This window comes from Falco biarmicus, chromosome 6 (genome assembly GCF_023638135.1).
Source record: "Falco biarmicus isolate bFalBia1 chromosome 6, bFalBia1.pri, whole genome shotgun sequence".
NCBI lineage: Eukaryota > Metazoa > Chordata > Aves > Falconiformes > Falconidae > Falco > Falco biarmicus.
Window position 1 is genome coordinate 17,184,923 of NC_079293.1, and position 21,450 is coordinate 17,206,372.

Consider the following 21,450-nt stretch of genomic DNA (forward strand, 5'->3'; position numbering starts at 1 on the left):
CTGAATTACAAAGCTGCAGATTTTTGCCCTGCCAGGATTCAGCTCTGAGTGCTTAATCAGTCACCGAAACAATAGGACAAGACTGTGAACTGCTTTTGCTTGCTCACTGGAGTGTGTTGTTGGCATTATCCTGTAATGACACAACAGGCTCTGTAGACAAATTTTGCTGCAAAAGGAATTTCTCTCATTTTCTTTGGAAAAAAAACCCCTGCACAGTAATTAACTTCACAGTAGTTTCATTTGCCAAAGTAATACACTACGTAGAATAAAATATTGATTATGAAAACTGTAGTTAAACTATGTTCAGCTAATGCAATAGCTAATAGCTGTACAGAGGGCACGGTTCTTCGTAAGAACAAAATATTTCCATCTAATAGTGCTTGAGAGTGATTTTGTAAAGAGTAACTGTGGTAAAACTGAGAAGGACCCAGTACAAAAAGGGAAGATTGCTGGGGATGGAGAAAGCACTTTGTACAAAGTTTTGACCCATAATACAGAATACTTCTGAGAATGAGATCATTGATAATTTCTCCAAACCCAAATAATGTAACTCTTCTAACGATTTACAAGAGACAGCCAACAGTTTCTTTTAGTGAGTACCCAAACTGCAAGGAAACAAAACAGCATTACAGATAACAAAACTTAATAGCAACATGTGATGGCATATGGTGGAATATAGAATGAAATCACTGATAATTGTGCATCGAATCAAGCTTTTTGGTTTTACATTAAAGCTCTAGTCTTACCCTTTTACATCATCTGTTCACAGTGCCCTTAATTTTAATTTGCTGATCCTTAATGGGAAACAAAATATAGTCCTACTTACCATGTCTGACTGTGATGTGGTACATTTTCTTTCTCCCTCTTCTTTCTTCGAATGTATCAAAATCTGCTAAGTAATTTTTCTGCCTGAAAGAGAGCTTGAAGCTAAATGGAGCTGCTGTCCAGTGCTTCAGCTTTCTTATGTTAAGTGGCTGTAAAACAATTTAGGTAGAAAAGAAAACAAATGCAATAGGAATATTTTTTTCCCAGACTGTTTTTCCACTGTGTAGCTCACCTTTCATAATTATTCTACCCATGCAGCCTAACTTCTTGCTGGAAAATAGACCAGAAGCAAAGAATTGGTATGCCCTTTCCAAAAAGAAGGGTTAGAAATGAGCGTATGAAAACTCCAGAATGAAGAAATATATTTGATAAGGAGGACAAAAACACACTTTTAAGATTGTTATCTGTTTCCTCCCAAGTGATCAGATTTTCCAAGACATGAGTCTGTATCCAAGATCAAGCTTTCTTTGAAGATTCAGTGTATTGGAAGCTATAGTCCAGATTCTGGCCTTTCAACAGATAGAATGGCGAGGATTCTGTTTGGCCTTAATTATAGACACTTGATTTAGGTTCTGCAAGCATCATTACTGTCAAAATTCCCCACTGTAGTCCATAGAAATAGTCAATACAATCAAAATTGCCTGGAAAGTTACTGAACTGACCAGCCACAAGGGCATCAATACAGTTGCCCATGCACATAGATCCTTCCTGCCATATCCAAAATCTGCACAGACTGGCAATATTCTGCCAGACCTATAAGACAGGAAATTAAAGGGTGGCCTGTACATCCACTTTTGAATGAGGGGAATTACTTTCCTGGCTCTCGGCTGGGAGCAGAGTCCAGCTGCCAACACCACAGTGTGTTGAAGATGCCACAGGATACCCAAGACACTTGCACAGGATGAACAGACTCAGATCTTGGAGACTCCTGGAGAGGCAGCTGGGGCCCAGACTGTAAATCTCATGCACTTAATTAGCACCAGTTGCTTTAATAAGGTAGCTGAATCCCACACTGGATCTCCACACAGGAGTTTGGACAGCTGGAGGGCTCGTAGACACCTAAACTTGCATTTCTTATTTTAAATTAAATCCCACTGTAAAAGGCTGCATGTGAAATCCAACTTCCCCAAGTTTCAAACAAGCTCAAAGAGGTCTGATTCACACTATACACTTACCTCCAGAGTACCAAATAAGCAACCGCAGTGCTCATACTGAATCAATTTAAACTCCAAATCCCAAACTTCTCTCTTGCCTTCACGCCAACTATGTATCCCTCAGAGAGAATCATCTCTGTCCCCATCTGTGCATCTAGTGTTTCTCAACTAGAGATGTATGAAGTCTTTTCCTTTTTTTTTACTGCGAAAAAAGCAGCGACAGTAATCTCATTAGAACCAAACACATCCTTTTTGTTTCCTGGTTGTTTCAGAGCTTGCAGTTGGAGAAAGATAAAAAATAATTTTTACAATCATGCAGTGATAAATAGATTTGCTTACTGAAACCAAGAGTATTGTAAATGGCATTGAAAGAACAAAGTCTATTCAAATTCTTCTTCAGACAGCATTTCCAGCTGCGAGGGCAGAGTACTATGTGTAGGCATTTCTAACTCTTCCATGTAATTACTATAATCCCATTTCTCCCTTAAATCTTGTAAATTGGAGGAAAATAAATAAATAATAATAAATTATAAAAATCACTGAAGGAAACAAATATATACTTGTTCAGGTGTAGCTTGATGCTTTTATAGCTCACTACCACGAGGAAGTTGCTGCTACGCTGGTAAAGGATTCCCAGAGATATTCAGGTGATCTTCCCAACATCACCTAAACCCAGTATAACAGTACAAACTAACAGCAGAGCAACAAAGAATCCAGGCAACGGAAAGGATTAAGTTTTTAAGCAGTAGCCACTTGAATTTCATCCAGCTGAAGGCAGAGCTGCACAGAAGTGAGCTTCACTCCCCTCACAGGGCAAGCAGCATTATTTTGCCCTAAAAAGAAAAGCAGAGTGGATTTACTCCAAAAGGGAGCTGATTTCAACAGTTCTGTCTACTGATAACTGACATGTGAGTTAGCAGGGCCAGCCTAGGAGGCACTGACATAGACCGTTCACACTGGCAGCTCTGCTAGAAATTAACAAATTCACTCTGGACATCAAAGGAAAATTTCTAACTGCTGAGATGAGATCATAATTCATGCTTAGAGTTGACTAGGATGCACTGCAGCCTTTTCTAATGAAATAATACCCTGGAAAGAGAGCAAACTGGGATTTATTTCTCTGTCAGTGTGTTGCCTGACCTTTTTGGCTGGGTTCTCCTTCTTCCTACCCAAAACCAACTACCAGACTAATTGCATTAAAAGCAAAAGATCTTACGGATTGTTAATGAAAAGAGAACAGGATAAAAGCCCATTGCAAAGCCAAGGTAGACAACCTATTTAGCAGCAGGAGGTGATTCTACTAAGTGCAAAGATAACATTTATTCAGCCTTATCTAAAGACAGCTTCCATTTATTTTCAAACTCCCAAAATGAAATTATTCACTGTTTAAACAAGATAGCTGATCAAGAGATTCCCAACTTCAAAACGTGATGGATTAGCAAAGATCTGACTTTTGAAACTGCCAACTACACAAGATTTTTTGGTAGCATTTCAGAAGTTTCTGTGATACTTTATACACAGATTTTTTTGCAGATTTTTAAACTTCCAGCCTTAAATGCACCAAATTTTCTGTGAGCTTCACATGAAAGAAAATCACATTCATAAGTTTAGTGAGGGGCTTGGAACTCAGTATTTCCAGGTGCTTCTCTTCTCCAAAAATCAGGTCACCTACTTCAATACTTAGATACACCTTCAGGTTCCCTGCTCTATACATTCCAGTAGCACCAGTATAAATCTTCTCTTTTAATTAAGACAATCTATAAATAACCAACTCTATGAAATGCATTACAATCTTAGGTTGAAATGCACCATCACTTTCACTTGTGCACGCACACTGTACATGGATTTGTGTAATTATTTTGCCTGACAAAAGTACAGTTGGCCTTCAGCTGTTTGGCTCTCTTGAAAATGCATTTTTCCATACCTTATAAGCATGTAAAGTAGTTTTGTTTGCATATTCTCCCTCTCAATTTGATTTTATTAAGACCAACAGAATGGAGTATGCAATATGTTCTTTTTCCATCTTAAAAAAAAAAAAAAAAAGGGCTTGTTTCTTCCATTGCTATAGCTACTCAGTGCAGTACCTAAGCCCTTTCAATTCTGGATGTTACTAGACTCTGAACAAAAGATGATGGGGTTTTAGTCATTTAAAAACAGCTCAGCGTACAAATAACCTGTTACTATGTATCTACATCTTTGGAAAGTCTGTGTGCTATGTGGATGGAGAGACTTTAAACCAAACAAGCTAAAGCTAAGACCTACAAAGCAAAGTGATTAATCATCACTCAGAGTTATTTGTGCATACCCAGTGTGCTGCACAGAAGCTAAAGCAGCCCACTGTGCAAGGAGATGAGCAACCACATACGCAAACGTAACGCCTGTGCCTGTTCTGTTAACAAAGCCCCTCCTGGTGCTCTTGACACCAGATTTCCTGACTGGCCAAAGGCACAGCAGGATAACAGCAACAATTTTCAGTTGCTTACCACCTGTATACAAACACACAAAAGTCAACCAACAGAGGTGTTTACTGGGATACAGAATATTCCCTTGGCTAAACAGATCCAGATGCTTGTGTATTACTCCATGCCAGATCTGTTCTTCCCGACTAAACCATTTCTCTTACTGCAGGTTGCAGTGCTGGCAGGCTTCTGGAGCAGAAGATGACAGCCCTGCACAGAAATAGCTGACTTCTGGGCAGACACTGGCTAGCCCAGCCATAAGCATTTGACAGAGACACGGTGGACAGCACTGGATCTTCTTGATCTGTTTTGGTCCCCAAGTTCTGCTACAGAGCTGATTACCTCCCCAGCCTGTTGTCTATAGTCATCTCTGCATACGCAGTACAACAGTTCTCTAAAAGGATCTAAGTAATGTCCTTTCCAGAAGTGGGTCTTTCAGGGGAAAAGGGGGAACAGTGCCACTGAGGTGCTACTGGGGTGGCAAGATGAAGTTTCAACACTGAGCTCACACTGGAACATGTTCCTGCCTGCTCCACAGTCAATGCCATCGTGGAGGTGCGACCAACTGGGTGAGACCTTGCTACCTTGAGTATCCTAGGGGCAGTCCAGCAAAATGGTGCAAGCCGCAACAAGCGGGCAAGCCCTAAATAGTCTACCATTCTGGTGTCCATGACCTGATGTGAGATCGATCTAAGGTGCTGAGCGCCTTTGAAAATGTATAGGACTGCCCAGACCTGGAGCTGCTGTGCAAAGGAGAGGATCATTTCCTGTAAAATATCTACCCAGCCATAATACTGTTCCTGTAACAAATGAGACTGTGCTTGCCCACACACTTCAAATTTGCATTTTGGGATAGGCTCAGATAAGCAGGTGCCAGGAACAGTTACTGCAAACTAGTGGGTTTCTAGGCATAGATTTAAACTCTTGACATCCTAAGGACAGCCTGTTTTTTGTCTTTTAACATTTCTCAATATGCAATTAAGATATTTTTCATAACATGGTGCAAAACGTCACTGAAATCCTTACATTAACCAAGAATGCATCATCAGAATTGATACACTGGTAATCAATATCTGCAGGCTACCTGAAACAGCGTGCTCTGAGCTTCCTGCCATCTCAGTGCAACAAGAATGACATCTCCTCTGGGGGACTGGAAAACAGTATAAGATGCCACTGCTGAAGATGTGATCAATCCATTTTTTAAATCCTCAAAGGCATGCTCGTGTGATTTATCCCAGATGGACACAAAGTCTGGTTTATGTAGTTCATAAAGAACTTGGCCTTCTGAGGAAACAGCAGGTCTGAATTTGCTACATAATAATGTCTTATCAAAGATCCACAGAAATTCTGATGTGCTAGTAAACAGTGACATTTCATCTATGTGTTTTATCTTATGTCTCTGCTAATACATTTATCAATCACACATCCTAACTACAATGACAAGGTTTCTCACAGCACACATTTTGCTGCTTTTAATTTTAGACTTGAAGCTGTATTTGTCTCAAGGCTTCTTTTTAGCAAGTATTTTATTATTTTAATCTCCTGTGTTTGTGAAATATAAATATCATGGGTACTAAATTTCCGTCCTATCAGGATTTCAAGCCTCATACGTTTTATGTTGGACAACTTCTGCTACCTCCCATTCATCATCACGAGAACAGAGGAATCACTGTACTAAAAACTTGTCACTTTGATGTGATCAGGTTATGGTAAAATTTGGAAGACTATGCCATCAGCATCTACTCAGGAACTTTGGTCTATCTACTGTCAACCTACTCACCATCTATCATCCATATGATGTCTCCTCCCTTAAGATACAAGCATAGCTTTCTCCCTCTTTTTATTGCATGCTACCATACTACATGTAAACACTGATTTGTCAGGTTGTTCATCTTATGCCATGCTTTATCTTCATCCCAGTATTGTTTGACTGCGAACCCCTTGGCATATTTTTCCTTCTTCCAACATAATCTTGTTAGCTATATTTGAAGAAGGCATATGTGATTACCATCATCTCATCCTCCTCTTGCATTTTGTGAGGTTTCCCTTCTTGATCTCTCCTTATCTTCTGTCTTTGATAGCAGGTTTCATATAAATCTAAACCTCCTTGTCAGACAGAGGATGTGGAACAGATTTCAAGATACCTCCTTTCAGACGAGTCTTTTCTCTGGATTATATGCATTTGGTATTAGTCTACACTTTTCTAAATAAGCATTATTGGGATTTATAACTTTCTTTCCTGTTGTTTGAAGAAAACAGATGTGCACCCAACATGTATTTTGTTTCAAGTTTATGTGTCCTCATACAAGTAATCTGCTGACTAGGCACTTAAAGACTGTAAGTCTGTAAGTCTTGTCTGCCTGTTCTAGGAATGAGACTGTACTAACAGCGTTAAAGCAATGACGACAACACCACCGTTAGAATAGTTTGGGAAAAAACAAAGGAGTACAATTCACAAAAAAAAAAATTCCTCTCTGGCACTCCCAGTTTTTACTCTCCAGTATTGGCTCTAATAGAATTTTATTCTTCCATCTGTCTACATATACTGTGTGTGAAGCTAGGGAGAATTTAACACCAAGTCAGTGTTGTACTAGCACAGATGTGTCTGTGAGAGACCACTAGAGTTTTCATCTCCCTAAGCCTTCCTAAGAAGTGGCTTTCTTCCTTTATCCGTTCTTCAAGAGCCCTTATTGAATATGGGGTGTTATTATGAAATCCTGGAACTAAAAATACGTTTTATTCTACTTCAGAAGACAGCAAACACAGAAAGGCTATTTGAAAGACATGAAGATTTCAAATTCTGGTACTATTTCACGTTGTCAGCAAAGTTAAGCTAAACATTTCTTTTATAAAGCCCTTACCTCAGTTAAAAGAGCAGTTTATAATTGTGAAGGCTTGACACAGAAAAGACAAAACATGACCCAGCTCATTTAACAATAAAAGCACAATATACAGAAGTAAATTGACCATTGTATCTGATGTATTCATCCATCACTGTTCATTCAATAATGTTTGATTCATTTTCCTGGCTATAAATGGGACTTACTACTCCTCTGTTACACACAAACGTTATAATTTGGAAGATAACATATTGCAAATCTCAGTATCTCTGTGTTCCCTTAGAGACATCCCAGGCAAACTAATGATTTTCATTTCAGACTCTCATTTTGCTCTGGACTTTTCATTGCAATGAGGGCTTTGTGGTGATCACAAAATGCTTACCCAAGCAAAATTAAACTAAAATTCATCTAAGGTACCCAAAAATCTACTAGCCTACCCTTGGAAAACGTGTGTTATTCTGAAATGTAAATGTGTAACCCTTTTTTTTTTTTCATCCAAGTTCACATTGCCAATAGTGACACAGAAGTGACATATTTTAAGGCCCAGCAGCAAAACAGTCCTCTTTCTCTAGCTAATCAAAGTCAGGTTAATGCCCATTTTTAAGCCAAAATTTGCAGTATGATGTCCTGTACAGCTAAATTTGTCATGTGTTTCATTACACACGCCTACCATTGGTATTTCACGTCAAACTGAGAATCCATATACAATTATTTACCAAATGCCAATTTCTGATTTCCTAATGCTTTTGAGACAAAGTTGTCTTTTATGTTTTAAAATTTTTACCAGTCTTTTCTCATTCAAATCCTTCCATAAATTTTCTACCTGCATATTTAATTGATATAAATTTTCTTATTTTTTTAAATTTAATATTAAAACATATTGTCTGTTATGCATTATAATCAATGGACACTAATATACATTTCTTAACCCTGAAACAGTGCTTTTTCTTATCACTTCAAGTTTACATCAGGAATAAATCACACAAAGCTGAATAAATCTTTGATATACAAAGAAGTAATTTAATTTTTAAAAAATAACCTGCTCAAAACATAACTGGCAATCCTCTGAACCTTTAAACAGACCTGTTAGCATCACAATTAATAACTGAGTTCTTTAGGTGTGTATTATTTTCAGGTTTGTTATTAATAGTGATAGCAACCATTCACATACAAGCAATACCTGAAATGGTATCATGTTTGTTAGACTAAATTGCTTCCGATCCTTATCAATGACAATTCAACGCATGCTCAACCCAAAAATTGGTGTTGGACACTAACATTGTTATAAAATTAGGATCCATGTCCAGATGAGTGACTTATGAACATGTTGCAAAAACCGTTTTAGTGAGTGTTACCCCAGTATAGGAAAGCCACAGTAAACCAATAAATGTTCCACAGTAAGTGTTCATGAAGATGACAGTGACAAAGGAAGAGGTCATAATTTAGGCATCCGAGCTATCTCTGCATGTGTCAAAAATACAGATGTAAAAATAAGCATAAAGAACAACTCCTTCATATGGCATATGTGAATATTCCTTTTCTATAAAGTAATTTATCTGTACTCTTTTTAGTGTTGATAGCTTCAGAAACAAAATCTTGTAGTTGCAAAATAATATAAGAGTGATAAAATGGCCTTCTCACTAACTTCAGCATGTATATGGCAGAAAGGAGAGACACTTAAGTGAAGACTGAGCAAAGAAAGGAAACAGCAGCAAGTGACTGTTCTCAACAAAATCAGCCATTAAAACCACTACTGAAAGTGCTGTTGCTTTGTTTTCCCTCCAGTGTAAAATTTCACTCCTGAAATACGCTGTCTTCTAGGTAGCACAATTTGTAAAGCACATACACAATAATTCGCTTGGTAGTCACAATTTAGTGAGCCATTAAAGACTTATCTTTAGGCTCCAGTTCCCTGAACCCATCAATCAGAGCTACAGCAATAAAAGCTTGCTCAGGGCAGAAGCTTTGGGGCTCATTTTCAGAACAGCTGAGCACCCTCAGCTGTCAAAGTCATAGCTACAGATACCTAGTACAATTAAAAAAAAAAAAAAAAAACCAAAAACCAAAAACCACACACAAACACCAAAAATCAGAAGACCTGTATTCTGTCTGTTGGTTTCTTTTACTTGCACTGTCACTGAGCAAAGAAAAGCTGCCTCTGGGTATTTCCCAAGAAGTCGGAACTCACACTTCCACAAGTAATCTGCATGCCGGTTTGTTAAGATCAGAATTAATCATTCGGTAGTAATATATGTTGCTCGGCCACAGCAAAGAACTTCCAGAAACTAAAATAGACAAGGAAAGAGCTAGGAGGAGTCAGTGAAGTTGTGCCATTATGAAGGAGAGTTCAGTAAAAGCTGGATAGTCACTTTGTCTTGTCACTGAACTAACACCCTTCTAGGGGAATAGTTGCCAATGATTCATGAAGAAACTCTTCATCAGCACTGAAACTGTGGGTTTCTACTGCAGAAGATGAATTTTCATTAGGGGGATTAGAAAGACAGTATTTGCATTTGCATTTCAAGTATGTCTTTCTCTTCCCAATAGATTTGGAACTGTTTGTGCCTAGGATTATGACTTACACCAGTTTGGACATATGAATCATGGCTGAAATTCAAATCCAGAACTAAGAATTGCAGTTCAGAGTTTGAAAATGTCTGGATTTAGTATTTTCATTTGGAGTACATGCATGGTTCCAGACCATCCCGGGTAGGAACTACCTGAATGCATTTTGCCAAGCCACCAGGTGCTACACTGAGGTTGAAGATCAGTTTTGGTCAACTAGTACGCTTTTCTGAACAAGGACCTGGGATGTGATTGCCAAATCACAGATCACTCACTCCTGGGATGCACGCAACATTATACGCTTGACAGTCCCCCCCCCCATTGTTGCTATTTTTCTCATGATAATATTTTTCTTCTAACTCCAGCTCCTGAAATGAGTCTCATTTTCAGTATGTAAAAGAGATTTCTAGCTCGCTCTTTTGCAAGGGAAAGTTTGAAAATGATACTTCAGAACACCAGAACATTTTAGAACCCCCAGAACAAACATTACTATTATTACTTGTGGGGGTTTTATTTTGATTTTTTTTTTAACTTACTGAAAATTAATCTGGGGAATCAAATTTATTGTTTGTTAATGTACAAGAATGGTAATGATGAGAAATACACAGAAGGTCCCTCATGCAGGTGAATGGGATGCCAGGAGAGATACAGAAGATATTTATAGAAGATATTTTGGACTTTTCTCTGCAAGTGTCACTCTAAACTAGTCAGTATAAATTGCCACTGGCGAGACAGCTGCTGTGACCTGTCTTTGCTATGTTTTATTTTCCTTTCAGAGCAGAAAAGAAAGCATGCATGTTAGGCCTGCATGAACTGTGCAGCTTGCATCATATATGTGAGCAGTATAGTCCTAGCTGGAGGCTAGCTGGAAGACAGCTAGCACATGGGGAGAGGACCGCAAAGGGACATAATGTCACCATCAATTTGTTACCAACCAACAGAAGTATAATGACAACAAACTCCAAGACAAGAAATTGTTCCATCTCTTAGATACCAAATGCCAAGGTAACAAGAAGGGTGAAGTGAAAATTCCTGTGGATAAAAGGAAATGTTATTTAATTGGCAACACTAAATCCAAGAATAATGCATGTGATTAGAATGTTAAAATCACAGGGGTAGGGCTGGAAAAAAACAAACAAAAAAAAAAAAGACAGCTGTGTGGGTGGTATGGTGTGCCACATGAAAGAGAAAATATATCTTGTGGAGTAAATGAGGACTCCCAGGAGCAGGTTCTGCACATTATAGGTATATGGATCTACATGATAACAAAGGTCAGGAGAGTCTGATAACAGGGTGTGCTACAGACCACTAAAACAACCTGGTAAAGAGGATAAGTCAACCCTCCACAATGAGAAAAAGTAAAAGCTGTATACAGAGGAGCTTTGGTTGGGCAGGAGAGCACGAACAGCCACTAGCAAATGGGCTTGAAGCTGCTGACAGATGATAACAGCCCAACACAAACTCCACGGCAGAAGTTACACAGGTTGGGTTTGTTTTGGTAAAGTGATGGGATAAAAGGATGAATGAATCACATGTCTCTGAAAGGGGCAGGTGCCTATTGCTAGCTGTCAAACTGAATTAAGATTTAGAGCCCCACTGACTCTTTACTAGATGCTGCTCCAGCTGAGTCCTCAAATTATTACAGAAGATCACCAATGTTTGTTTCAACGCTATCAAGAGGCAATACATTCATATTTGGTGAAATCAAAGAAGTTGCTAATTTTGTTTTATCTTAACCCACTGTGGCAGAATATTGTTGCCCTTTAGGAGCACAGTCTTTAAAGGACCACCTCATAAAGCCTGTAATATGTGCCCAGATGTGAGGTCTGCATTTGTTAAATCTTTTCAGTATCATATGGAGCACGTAGGCTGTATGCATGCCCCCTCACAAAACATCTGAAGGCAGAAATATGAAAGCCTGTATTTAAAAAATGTCATTGCTTACAATGAAGCCAGAAACAGAAAAGGAAAAAAAAAAAACCACAAAAGAAAAAAAACACAAAACCCCACCACAGAGGCAGAGTGCAAAACTCTCCGTACCAGGTAACACCCAGGGATACTCCTGGGAGGAATACCTTAGTGATGACAGATCTGACAAACCTGTGACACATCCCAAAATCCATATATGCTGTTACTGTCAATATGAGGTGCAGAGGGCTTGAATTTCACTCCATTGTCCCTGCACATATGCCCCCATAACGTGAACTTGTGTTACGGTAAAGTGGCTTTTTACTCATCTGGAAAGCCTATGGCGTGCACACTTACATACGATCATTAGTGTCACATTTTGTTGGGACGGTCTAATAGCTCTTGCTGTCTTGGTTTATACCTAAGCAGCATTTTTAAGGGGATGGTTACATCCCCTGGATTTTTTCTGGGTATGTATAGTTCTATTGTAAGTGGGCATGGCATTCTTTTTTTTTTTTAAGTTTCCTGCTATTCGGTTGCAATAGGAAATGACTATGCAAACTGTGGAAGCCATAAACCAAATAATCGTAAGCCATTTGGGGTTTTATTTTGCTAGTTGGTACTCTTAAGAAACACCTCCACACAGGAGTTTGAGAAGAATGCTGTGTGTTTGGTTTATTTTGTCACAAGGTAGATATGGCTTCAGTTTCAAAAACATACTTAGCTGATTTTCATAATACCTTTTCCTTTAATGTGCCCAGGCTGGAGTTGCCCCAGACAAAGCAGAAATAGGAAAGTCAAAAATAATCAGTAACAGGCAGAGACAGGGAAAGTAAAATTATCTGCCCATTGCAAGGTTCTGGGGGACACTGGAGAATTCACACAGTAAGTCACAGTCATTAACTCCTTCCTCTGCCATGAGTGCCTTTGAGGAAGCTGCAAGAAGTATGTCAAGGTCATGTTTACCCAATTGTAATGAAGCAAATCATAAATCACAATTTGTTAACCATCCACTGGGAATAAAAGCATATTTTTTTTTAACAGCCAAGTAATTAAAAAGTCAAATATGTTCCATATTGAATGAATGTTACTATATTAGATAAGGGAATGGTTCATGACCATGTGACACTGTTAATATGACCAAAAATTATCTGGTCTCAAATTATTTCCCGTAACAGAATGTTTATTTCAGGTTAGTAATTTTAATAACATTAGTAACTGCCTGCTTAAAAGTGACATTTCATTTCATTTTTTTAAGTTGCTCCTCTTAATTTCTTCGCCTCCTACTCAGGGTTCTGTTTATTTTAATTGGGAGTTACTTGTTCCAGATTGTGTACTGACTCTCCATGGTCTTTTTTTTTTTAAATAAGCAGTTCTTTTCAAACCCACCATACTGTAAAAAGAATCACTATAAATAGCAGAAAGAATTTAAAATCCAATCTCACTTGAATGGAGAGTCTCTCTCTTCAAAATGTAACATGACCTAATAATTTCATGGGAACTATAGGTTTTTGCTTGATTCTGTCATCTTTTCTCATGGTAATCATCAATGTCTTTTGCAAGCAGTGCCACTGAAATCCATGTAGGAGGCAAATAATCCATTTTACTATTTTACACAGAAGAGAACACATAACATGCCTACTTTATTCAATGTGGAAATACAGTATGAGACAATAACTACGTAAGTGCTCCTATTCTACTAATTTTGTCACAAAATTACAAAATAGCTTTACCTTTTCCCTTTAAAGGCAATATTTGCATTATAATTCAATTTTTCCTTTGCCACAGTGTTTCCTTGGTAACCAAAAACTTTATCACAAACTTCAATGAATGACCAAAGTAACCAATTAATTTACAACAATGTTTAAACAAGCAACACCTACCATCAGCAGCCATACAACAGTACCTAAGATACCACAGTGTATCTTAATCAAGTGGTAGGTGCACATCAGGTAAAAATGGGATGGAGTGGGAGACAGGGAGAGAAAACTGACAGGGAGTTATAATTAGTGCTGAACAGGGAAAACATGCTACAGATTTTGCTAAAACATCTCTTGAATTCCTAGGAAAGATGAACTAGAAGAGAAAAATATCCAGGAGTTTTTGCCAAAGAGGTTACTTTATCTCTTATTTGTCATTGTATAATGAGGTGCTTACTTGGTACCCACCGGGTGTGTATGCATGTATGGAAATAAGCAACCGTGACAGCAGTGTATCTTTCTAGCTGGTGAAATGTGACCTGCAACTTTGTACTCAACATTTTAACATCTCAGCTGACTTTTGTTAGCCTCCCTTAATAAAACCAACACCTGAAGGGTCAGCACCCACTATAACCACCTCCTGCCTTGCCATAGCATGCTCTAATGCATGCTGCACAAACCGTTTTATGAATCACAATAAATGATTGACATGGCCCCTTTAACTACATCAACATCTTCCAACAGAGATTTCCTCAGCATAAAAGATCTCACTTGAGTAAAGATGAACTGAAATCACTAAAGACAGAAGTACATAGATAAATGGTCATAAATTGATCTTGTATGTTTTACCAGGAGCCATAATGACTGAAATGCTACGTATGGTGTCTTTGTTACTCAGACCTTGGTTTCAACAGACAAAAAGAAGTGAAAGTCAATATAGTCAAGAGACAGAAAAAAATTGTTCTCTTCCAGGAAAAAGATGACTTTTCATTATGAATCTTTATGTATTCACAAGAGTATCCAAGCCAGAGCAAAAAGGATTTTTTTAACATTATAGAGAAAGTGTATTTGAATTTTGAGTTTGTTCATTTGCTTGTTTTCAAGACAGAATACATAAGAGCTATTTAAAAATAATAAAAGTTAAACCTTACAAAATAGCGCTTTGGTAGTCTTTGATATTTGGTTCTATCTAATTCATAAAGGAAACATGAATTCACAGGTTTTGTTGAAACTTTCAGTTTAGTACATAAGCTGAATAGCTCCATGCTTCCAGCTAATTGTATCAGTCATCCTAGTACCAGTAACCAAAATAGCTAATGGCCATTGCAATACAACATCTACCAGACTTTGTGGTAGACAGGTGTAGGTTCCATAAGAATCAAGGAAAATATACAGGCATTGTTTTTTCAACAAGATACTAGGTACACGTGTAGTGTTTTCAGTTAAATCATAGTCTCAGCAACTTGCCTTACTGTAGCATTACTTTAAAAAGTATTAATGAAAATATTTACTGGCACAGAATAGAATAGATAATACTGATTTTAAAAATTAGAAGATACAGGTGAAATCAATTCTCCTCATGAATGGCAGGATCTACCAGTGCAGCTTTTGTTACAGTCCTGAGGCAATGACAATGGTAAGATTTAGCTGACTGGAAAGAAGAATCCCATAATCAGCTTACCATGATTAAATATCCATATAAGAAGTAAACAAATTCTCCTATTTAAGAACAACCTTAAATTGGATAAACTACAGTTCTCACAGCATCTGGAATTCTTCATTGATAAATGAGGCAGTAACCATATCCATAAAACATGCTTTTTTGATTAATTAAGATGCACTTAATGCATCTCAGTAGTCTTCTTTTATTTGAAGAAACTGAATAGCAGAAACTTGCTGCTATGTCACATCCATGTTACACAGTCCCGAAGAGACAAAAATAGAACATGCAGAACTGTGTAAGAAACTACCCGACACCACATCTTGGCAACTTTTACACAGAATATGAGCAAGAATAAACTTGCTTTGCAACCCTGTGTCTGAGGAAGCTACAATACCTCCAGCGCTAGTTACCTACATTTTCCTACTCCAACAAAAAAAGAAAGGTCTGGTATTATGGCAAGGACTTGATTGTGAGGATTGTTTGTTTGTTTTTAACTGCTGTTAAAAATATGAATGAACCAGTAGGTGAAATATGGTGCTGAATGATCGGATCTGGAGGCTCCAGGGAGTATTTCCATGATTAAAATTTCTCCTAGCAACAGATGGGGAAGCTGATTTGTTGCAAGACAGATACTAGCATCTTAAAGGATGTGTCTTTTGTATTCTGACCACAGAAAATTGCATACAGCTCTTGATTGGGTGCTTTTAAAGGCCCCTGTGAAATCGGTTAATCTTAGTCAAAGCTCTTAAGCATTAGTGGCTATTAGAGGCTGGTGAGTATTGCAGAGAGTAGTTATTAATCTCCTTGTGATCCAGTAACAAGTTTTTCACAGCAGCTGACTTCTTTTAGTGAGTTCTTCTGTAAGAAAGTGTATTATTTATAGGCAGAAACTCTGCAAAGTACCATAGTGTCTGAAGGCAGGAGTGGGCTGGCATCATCCGGTCCTGATGACAGACAGGGAGAATTCCAACACCATATGCTTTCATCTGCAAAACGCCTACTTCTGAGTACAAGTGCCCCATAAAATTAAAATTATCTCCCTGCCGAACTCAAAGTCATTTGCAAATCTGCTTCTGTTAAACAAGCTCAGAAATAAGATTAACGGAGTAATGAAATTAACTCTGCACCAAACCAGTTTTATCTTCTGACTCTTTCAGTGGGTACTGAATTTCTGTGACTCCTTTGCAAACATATTCACAGGACTTTAGTCAAAACTGTGTATCATCTTTCCTGTAGCAAACACAAGTTCTCTCTTGCTATAGCAGCATTATTCTTTTTGTGACATCTGGAGATTAAACATAACCAAACATAATTTCAAAATAACATATAATACTTAGCTTCATACCTTTCTCATTGTTTCTTTGATTACTTCATGTCAACTAGCTTGAAAATTTGAAACATCCTTAAAAAATTTACTATACCTTAGAAAAATTATGCTTTCATGCTGTATCAACAGGTTTTGTTGTTAGCATTATTCACGTTCTAATTACCAAACACGCATACCACAAACTAAGACCCTCCACACTGTCTAGAGGTGATGCTGCAGGAGAGGCACAACTCATTTGTACAGTGTATTCACATGATCTTTTATCACTCCTCTGGTAATGAAGAATCAGTGGTAAATCAATTAAAAGTGTTAAAGCTATTGGCAGGTTAGCAAGTAAATACTGACAACCTTGCAAATTGAAAACTGCATTTTGGTATCAAAGCAAGAAGGGTGGTTTAATGGAAGTGTAGCCAAAGGCTGAAAGCTACCCTGGAGATAGCCAAGGACAAAGCCATCCTATGAGCACAGCCCACAGGGATGTTAATTCAATGTTGTGAGAATCGATAAAGGGAAGCACACCAAGAACATACTGCATTTCTTTAGCTGAGGAATGGACTGCAAATACAGACTCTGGAAATGACACGTGTGTGTATATATTGGTATATGTGTGTATATATGTTTCTTGCTGTATTTGTCATTGCAGGGAGGGTAGAACATCAATTACATAGTTTTGTGATTTTTTTTTAATGGGTTTGCAAGAAAAGCTTGCAGTATCTATGATAATAAATTTATATCTATGATAAAAAGCTATGAAAATTTTTCTTTCAAGCTGTATTATCCAGGACATTTTATAGTTTTCCAAAATGGTCTAAACAGGACAATACAAAACCAGAGATAGATTGTTATTCTTTTCTCTGACCAACAGAAAAGACTTGCAGTGGGAAGGAAATAGTGCTGTGACTCATGCCATCAAATGACTGTGTGGCACACAATGGGCTCCATGTATCACAGGGGGAAAAAAGAATGGCAATATTTAAAACAAATAAATTTCATGGTATTATCAGCCCATCAGGAAGTTATTCAACTCCAGAAAGTCTTCATTTTTATTTTGAAATCATAATTCCTCTCTGCCAAACCCTGGTCAGGTTCATCTTTCTTTTCTACTGCAGCAGACTCAGCTGCCTGCAACATGTTACACAACTGTTTCCCTTAAACCCAACAGCTGAGCTTTGTTATCAGAGCTATATTCAGAAACGCTACTTCAGCCTAAAATTGAATGAAAATCTATTTTCACCTTTTATATTGAGTACATTTGCTTCTTCACTAAGGTAAGAAGACTATCAGAGGCACACAGTGCTTAGAAGTATTATTGATTTTTAGAAATTAAAGCCCGTTTCACATATCTCTGGGCTTCAATGAGTCATAAAATCCCATCAAGTTAGTTCAGATGGGTTTTGTTCCTGGAAGACAGTGATAGGTTCCTGTGAACTGACAGGTGCAAATGTATTCAGTGTGAAAACTTCTGAAGGAATTTTTGAAGTGGGACTCATAGCAGAAAGAGCCTGATTTTAACTAACCCACAACCAGCTGAGTACAGAGACCAATTTGTAGTGAAATGGGGTCATCACATTAGGGAAGTCTGAGATTCACACCTGCAGATATTCCCGCTGGATGCTTATCTGAACCTCTGGAGTCTTCAAAGCTGTGCTTTAGAAAAAATGCATTTCATGAGAACAGGGATTTTTCTTTTCTTATGACACTTCCACCTCATAGTAATGCAAAAAATTCCCAGAGCCCAGTCTCCAGGTCAGCACTTTATCTTACTTGTTTCAGGATATGTAAAGATAGCTAAGGTAGAAATGTGATTTAAAAATTAAAGAAAAAACAACATCGAGAAACAAAGTCATACATTTCTTAAGAACAAATATTTAAAATTTGCTCATGCTCTTTCTAGCACATAATGACTCGATACCTTTCTTTAGTTTTATGTAATGGAACATCTGCTATCTAGAGAAAACATTCGTTTTCTCACACAAAACATGTATCAGACCCTGCTTGAACTCAGACACATTCAGATACGGAAAATGTCTGTTTTCATAGTTTATCAGTTAGCAAAATGCTACAATTACTACCACAAAAATAATGAAGTTATTACTCAGACACACACCACCAATTCTCAGCATCCCGCCCTATATCAAGAAATCATTAGGCATTCTGAAAACAGTGAAATGCACAAAGCTGCTCAGCAAAGAGCAAGGAAGAACCCCAAACATATTTCCTCCTAGAATTTCTTATGTTTACTTCCTTCCACCAACAGGCAGTACTTCCCAAATTGTGTGGGAATACTTATTATTTACAGTTATATCTGGAGGACTTCCTATCTGGCATGAGTTAATGGATGCATGGAATCATAAAATCATTAGGTTGGAAAAAGACTTTTAAGATCATCAAGGCCAACAATTAACCTAGCCAAGTCCACCACTAAACTATGTCTCTAACTGCCACATCTACACGTCTTCTAAATACCTCCAGGGATGGTGACTCAACCACTTCCACAGGCAGCCTGTTCCATTGCTTGACCACCCTTTCAGGGAAGAAATTCTTCCCAATATCCAATCTAAATCTCCCTGGCACAACCTGAGGCCATTTCCTCTTGTCCTATCACTTGTTCCTTGGGAGAAGAGACTGACACCCACCTCGCTACAGCCTCCTTTCAGGCAGCTGTAAAGAGCAAAAAGGCCCCCCCTGAGCCTCCTCCTCTCCAGGCTAAACCAACCCAACTCCCTCAGCCACTCCTCATCAGATTTGTTCTCTAGACCCTTCACCAGCTTTGCTGCCCTTCTTTGGACACACTCCAGCACCTCAGTGTCTTTCTTGTAGTGGGGAGCCCAAAACTCAATACAGGATTCAAGGTGGGGCCTCACCGGTGCCACCTGGGCACGCTGCTGGCTCATGTTCAGCCGGCTGTCAGCCAGCATCCCCAGGCCCTTTCCCACCAGGCAGCTTTCCAGCCACTCTGCCCCAGGCCTGTAGTGTTGCACAGGGTTGTTGTGACCCCAGTGCAGGACCTGGCAGTCCTTGTTGAACCTCATACAACTGGCCTCAGCCCATTGATCCAGCCTGTCCAGATCCCGCTGTAGAGCCTTCCTGCCCTCAAGCAGGTCAGCTCCTGCCCATCTTGGTGTCATCTGCAAAGTTACTGAGGGTGCACTCGAGCCTCTTGTCCAGATCACTGATAAAGATATTAAACAGAACTGGCCCCAGTACTGAGCCCTGGGGAACACCACTTGTGACGGGCCACCAACTGGATTGAAATCCTTTCTCTACAACTCTTTGGGCTTGGCTGTCCAGCCAGTGTTTTTTCCAGTGAACTGTACGTCCATCTAAGCCATGAGCAGCCAGTTTCTCCAGAACAGCACTGTGGGAAACTGTCAAAGGTTTTAGTAAAATCTAGGTAGGCAACATCCACAGCCTTTCTGTCATCCACTAAGCAGGTCACCTTGAAATAGAAGATCAGCTTAGTCAAGCAGGACCTGCCTTTCATAACCCTGTGCTGGCTGGGCCTGATCCCCCAATTGTTCTGTACGTGCCACATGACGGCACTCAGGATGATCTGCTCCGTAACCTTCCCCAGCACTGAGCTCAGGCCGACGGGCCTGTAGTTCCCTGGATCCCCCTTCTGGCCCCTCTTGTCAATGGGCATCACGCTGGCTAACTGCCACTCAGCTGGGACCTCCCCGGTCAGCCAGGACGGCTGATGAATGATCGCAAGTGGCTCGGTGAACACGTCCGCCAGCTCCCTCGGTACCCTTGGGTGGATCCCATCCAGCCCCACAGACTTGTGTGTGTCTAAGTGGTGTAGCAGGTTTCGGACCATTTCCCCTTGGATTATGGGGGCTTCACGCTGTTCCCTGTCCCTGTCTTCCAGCTCAGAGGGCTGGGTACCTGGAGGACAACTGGACTTACTATTAGAAGAAACTGAGGCAAAGGCGGCATTAAGTACTTCAACCTCATTATGTTTCCCCTCCGCATTCAATAAAGGATGGAGATTCTCCTTAGCCATCTTTTGTTGCAAAAATATTTCTAGAAATATTTTTTATTTATTTTTATGGCAGGAGCCAGATTAATTTCTAGTTGGGCTTTGGCCCTTCTAATTTTCTCCTTGCGTAACCTCACAACATCCTGGTAGTCCTCCTGAGTTACCTGTCCTTTCATCCAAAGGTCATAAACTCCTTTTTCCCCGAGTTCCAGCCAAAGCTCTCTTGTCCAGCATGTCTCCTGCCCAACCATAACATCTAACTCTTACCCCTTTTCAGTTAGGGACAGTCCATGAGATCTTAAAAGTTAGGTGAGTTTTTTCCCTTTCTCTCATTATAATATTTGTTCTTGTCATCATTATTGTCACCACAGGATCCAGATGGCAAGGGACTCTCTTCTCAGCATATAAAACCTCACTAGCTTTTCATGCAAACAGGTGCTTTGTGTGGTTTGGGCTGCTGTTGGTAGCCTGTTGGGAAACCCTAGCAGGTAACAGTACCATAAAATAAGGTGTGGAGAGACCTCAGAAGGTCTCCAGTCCATGCCTCTGATCAAAGCAGGATCAGTTACAAGGTTCCTCAGAGCTTTATCCAGTTGGGTCTTGAAACCTCCACAGACAGAGGCTGCACCACCTTTCTGAACAACCTGCTCTACTGCTTAGCTGTTCTCATGGTGAAAAACCTTTTCTTTTAGTTTATATGTACTTATTTTTAATTCTTATTCTATTTGTTATTTTTATTATTCTTTTTGTTTATTTATTTTATTCCTGGTCTAGCTATCTCATTTCAGCTTATGCCTGCTGTCTTCTATCTTCTTGCTATATGGCACTTCGAGGAGCCTGTCTCCATCTTCTACTATTCTGCATCATCCTTCAACCTTTGGACTTCTGGACCTTCTGCCATTTGTCCATAAAGCTCTGCTTAGGGTTCACTCATCTCTCATTACACCTTTCTAAAGGCTGTTTGCCTTTAGCCATCAATCAAAGTAGGACACAACATTCCTCTCCCTTGCTGTACAGTAACCAGTAAGTT